Below are 5,578 nucleotides of genomic sequence, written 5' to 3' on the forward strand. Positions count from 1 at the left end.
TATCTTTAGCCAGCCTCCTTTAAGTGTGCTGTGATCTTCTGCTTTGGGCCTACTTGAGCCCTTATAGTAACTTGGCCGAGCTCTTTAGGAAGAGATCGGTGTCGACCAGCCATCAAAAGAGGTCGGTGATTTTTGTCTTCATTCAACCCGGCTCGTCTAATTCAACCCACGATATGAATAGTGCCCATGCTAGGGCTTCGATCCTCCCTTGAGATCGTTCTTGTCAGCTTCGATCCCTTAGGAAAGTCGTGTTCGAGCATTGATTTGATATCGGGTTGCTCCTCCTTGTGTGATTCTTGGCACTTGCTTTTGCTTTAATGCGAAGCGTTTTTCACCTCCTTGGAAATACACATGTGCTTTTAATGCCCATTGATTATACTTTATTTTCTTTTTGCCGTTCCATTCCCTCGCTTTATTTTGAAATTGAAAAACCTTGAACCTTGGTTTTCAGTTTTCTTGCTTTCATCCGTTTCGTTTGCTTAGTGAAGAAAGGCTTCCTTTTGTTCGTCCTTTGTTTTGTTCCTTCAATTTTCACCATTTTGCCAAGGTTTTTTGCCCCAAGCTTTTCTTCTTTGAACTTTCGAAGCTTTTATCGGACCGTTCGCACTTTTTTGTTACGCCTCTGTTGTTGACTTTTGTTTTCTGTCGCAGGTTGGTGTTTATACCCTTTCTCGTTCTACTTGCTTTGTTTGGCATTATTCTTATTGCCTTTACTCTTGCATGCTTTCCCTTTGCACAAAGTTTTGGTCTTTGTTGAACTTTAGTAAAAAAGGTTGAAACTTTCTTAGCGATTCTTGTGTGGTCTTATTTTTTGATTAATTATAGCTACTATATCTTGGCTGTTAGTTTGAAGAAATGCTGGTACTTATGTTGAACTCCTTTTTCTTTTGTTTGAGAGGATTAAGGCTGGTTAGGGCTCTAATTTTTGTGTCATTTCCCTTTTCTGGGTTCCTGTTCTGTTGTTGCCTTCAAAGGGTGCCCCAGGGCTTTGGTGTTGATCCTCCATTCTTTGTGGGTCCTGGAGTTTCCCTTTTGCTGCTATATCTAACACTTGTTGAATGTTTCTTTGCCATTCTCTTACTGTCTGAGTTGTTTGGTAGTGACCTTCTCTTCACTTTTCTTACTGTATGTGTAATTGCTATATGTCTACCCATAGAAATATTGTCAAGATGTCCACAAAACTCCCTGTTGGCATGGCCGACTGGCTAGACTCTATAGTTCTGATGTGTGTTACTGTGGCCGATCCGGAGTACTGTGAGAGGCTTAGGAGATTCCATAGGATCTGTAGCAATAGGGATGATGAAAAGAATTACGAGCTGTTGTCGCCCGACCCTGAGGAGAGGGTTAGTTTCCCCCTTGACTCAGGGAGAACGACCCTTTTTTTTATGCTTTTGACTATTTCTTTAGTCAGCTGAATATCACCCTCCCTTTTACTGCTTTTGAGACTGACCTCTTATGAACTTGCAATATGGCCCCTTCCCAGCTTCATCTGAACACTTGGGCCTTTATTAAGATTTTTGAGCTGTTGGGCCAGGAATTAGGTGTCCGACGTACCATACCTCTTTTCCTTTATTTGTTTGTGTTGACCAAGCCTGGAGTAGCCAAGAAAAAGGCTTCTTGGGTTTCATTCTGAGCTACCCAGGGGAAAAAGGTATTTTCTATATATGATGAGTCTTTTCGGAATTTTAAGAACTACTACTAAATCCGAGCTCTCGAGGATGTCTGCCCTTTCTTTCTAAATGAGAATGATGAGCCAACTTTTCCTTTGTGTAGGCAAAACGATATAGCAGCTACTAAGTATTCTTGGCAGAGTTTAGAAGAGGTTGAACAGGGCTTTCTGGGTGTTTTAGAGGAGTAATGGGGGGAGCCTCCTCATCTGGACACAAAGAGGTTTCTGGGAGATCCTTCCTTCCTCCGTGCTGAACTCAGTAGCTTCCGACTTCTTTCTGATTATTTTCTTTATCGTCTGTCGATTTGTCCTTTTCCAATCTGTTTAATATTTTTTCTGGTTTCTTTTCAGATATGGTTAAATCTTCTAATTCTATGAAGGCCTTCCGTAGAGCTAAGAAAGTGACGGCTGCACAAAACTTGACGGCGAAGACCTCGGGAGAAGGATCTTCTCAGGTGCCCACAAAGAAGCCGACTTCTGACACTACAGGGCCATGGAAGGTCATTCTAACACTGCAAGTTCGAACGATTCCATCTGACCCTGTTCAACCAATCTCTGGTGCTACATCTTCTCCTACTGCTGCTAGTCCTCCTCCAAAGCGGCAAAAAACTATTAGTACTTATTATCTGAATAGCAAGGATTTTGATGGTGTGGGTTTTGCTACCGAGGTGATACCTCCTCATGGTGAAATTCCGTTGGATGACATGTCCATCCTTCATCATCCGAATTTTATTACCAGTAATAGTATTCGGATGGCCAACATGGGTGCGGCCTTATCTCGGGTGGTTCGGGATTCTCTAGTTCATGCGACTAAGGCCTTTTTGGAAGATGCTAAGTCTGAATTTGATAGGATTAAGGGTTTGAAGGATGAACTTGATGCTAGGCAGGCTAAGTTGGAGTTTGATGTGGAGAGGGAGAGGGCCCGAGCTACTGCTGCTGAGGCAGCTTTAAACCTGGCTGAGGAGACAGCAAAAAAGAACAAGGAAAGCTACACCCGTACCTATGGCGAGCTGCTGGAAACTAGGGATAGACTTCATTCTGCCAATGATGACTATGCCGAGCTCCAAGGTCATATGGTGGACAGTGTGACTGATGCGTATGAAAACCTGAAAGCCCAGGTCGGGGTTTTTGCCCCTGAGCTCGACCTTACTTTATTTAGTCTGGATAATGTGGTGGAGGACAGAAAGATCGTGCCTGCCCCAGATGACGAGGATGAGGGTCCTCCTCTTGTGCCACCAGCCAAAACTTCTACAGTTTCAGCCTCTTTAACTCCTTCTGCCAAGGTGGTTCCTCCTAGATCCGATCCTGATGTGAAAATTCTAAATAGTCTGGATGGAGTTGTCAATGCCACCCCTCTTGCGACCAGGTCTCCCTCTCCTAAAGATGTAGCTATCGAAGCGACTTCGGATCGTTGATGACTCTTTTGTAAGTTTTTGTGGATGATTTCCTTGACACTTAGTTGCTTCTTAGCAACTTTTATTTTGAAAAAAACTTTTAAACTCTTGGGCTGTCCCTTAGATAACCTTTGAGTCTTTTAATGTTTTAATTTGAAGGATGTGTTTTGCTAGTATGCCAGTCAAATGTGCTACCCTTGCGATCCCTGTGGATTTTTTAGAGGTTTGGTACTTTTCAGTCAGACCTCTTTTGAGTGGTAATGTGGGTTTTCTACCTTCGCCTTTATGGATTATGCCTTGCTTTGAGTTGGTTTTGTCAACTCTTTGCTTTATTATCTTTGCAGCTAGGCGTCTGAGCTTTTAGTAATTTTATTCGACAACTTTTCAGCATTCTTTACATAGAACCTTTTTAGTCTCAAACGCCTTTTATGGCTCTCTTTTGAGGTCGTGCTTCTAGCTTTAAGTAGAATCCTTTTCAGGACTTTGTACTATTTTTAGCTAAGCATTTTGACCTTTAGGGTTTTTTGATCTTTCAGGCCCTTATTTATTCCCTTTGCGAAGACTGCGGTTGTCCCTTTGGGTTGCGCCTCATTGGTGCCGACCTGTTTGTCTTCACTTTTTCGGACTTTTTAGTCATATTCCAACAACTTTTTAGGTAGTGTTCCGATAAGGATCATTTTCTTTGTAGTTTGTTTGGATGACCTTTTAACTCTGTTTTGCTTTGTGCATTTGCTTTTTAAGTAGTGTCTTCTTTCAAGGCTTCGTACCTTTCAGCAAAGCATTCTTGGCTTTTCTTTGGCCTTTGCGAGATGTCTTCGTATCTTTTTAGTGATCCTTTCAATGGTCTGACTTCTCTGTCGGGCCTTCTTAAATTATTTTTAGTAATCCAATTTTAGTCAGACCTCGTCAGGTCACTTTTTATGGACTACTTTTTATAACTTCTTGCATTAACTTACTTCTATCGCTTCACCTTGCCGACCTCTTTGTAATCGGACGATGAATTTTGCGTTTTATGAGCTTAGATTAATGTGTCTTGGTAGGAAACTTTTTTGGGAATTGATAACTTTTATTCAAAATATAATGAGATAAAAACATAAATAAAAGTATGTACATACGAGTGCTTACTCTTCTAGGTCGGGCAGTTTTGTAGATCTTGGCCTGGCGCCTCATTAAAAAACCTTTTCAGGAAAATGAGTGCACCTTGACTTAAGATCTTTACTATATTTTTAACTATAGTACGTTCTTAGGTTACAGGCATGCCATGACCTTGGTAGCTCTCACCCCTCGAGGTCGGACACCTTGTAGTAACCTTTCTCCAGTACTTCTACAACTCGCTAAGGTCCTTTCCAGTTAGCTGCTAGCTTCCCTTCTCCTGATCGACCTGCTCCGATGTCATTTCGGATTAAGATGAGATCGTTGGTGGCTGCTAGTAAAAAATTTTGTAAAAATATAGTCGTGTTGTGAGTATAGATTATAAACCAACAGAAAATCCCTTCGTACAAACGTTTTGGTTGTCACAAGTAACAAAACCCAATAAATTTATAAACCGAAGTATTCAAACCTCGGGTCATCTTCTCAAGGAATTACAGGAAAGTATGATTTATTATTGGTTATGGAAAAATAGTGTTTGGGTTTGGAAAAGGTTTTAAGCAGGAGAAATAGATTGCAAGAATTAATAAATTAATAAATAATAAAACTCTTGGCAAGGTATGAAAACTGGAAGTCCTATCCCAATTATCCTTATCGATTGTGATGAGAATTGGATTTTTCTCCCACTAAGTTATCCTCTAACTATGAAGGTAAGTCAAGTGGATGGAATAAGTTTGGTTCCTCAGGTCCTAGTCTTTCCTTGGAAAAGGCTAGATTTATTGGAACTCGAGTTAATTCTTGAAGAATTCCAATTTTTAGTCGACAATGAGTTTGACAACTCAAGAGTTACCAATTAATCAATTAAAGCCAAGAATATAAAAAGCTAAATAAAAATCATAGATCTGAAAATACCTCAAATTATATTATTTAGGAAAATCCTAACATGAATGGTGCATAAGCCAAATAGGCAACATAAGTAATACAGGCATTAAAGTATCTGAAAATAAAAGAGAAATATAAAGTAAAAGGAATATTGAACCTGATGAAGAGTTAAAATCCTAAATCCTTTAAGAGGAATCCTAATCCTAAATCCTAAGAGAGAGGAGAAAACCTCTCTCTCTAAAAACTACATCTAAAACCTAAAATTGAATTATGATCTGATATGAATTCCTCCTTGAGTCTCTGCATGTTCCCTGACTTTAATCTGTGTTTCTGAGCCAAAAACTGGGTTGAAATGCGGCCCAGAATCTCTGCCAGCGACTTTTGTAATTCTGCAGATCGCGCACGTCACGCGTCCGCGTCGTCCACGCGATCGCGTCACTCAGCGTTTTTCGTACCACGCGTGCGCGTCGTCCACGCATTCGCGTCATTCGTGAAGCTTCCAGTCCGCGCGGTCGCGTCAGGCACGCGAACGCGTCACTCTGAT

This window comes from Arachis duranensis, chromosome 10 (genome assembly GCF_000817695.3).
Source record: "Arachis duranensis cultivar V14167 chromosome 10, aradu.V14167.gnm2.J7QH, whole genome shotgun sequence".
Taxonomy (NCBI): Eukaryota; Viridiplantae; Streptophyta; class Magnoliopsida; order Fabales; family Fabaceae; genus Arachis; species Arachis duranensis.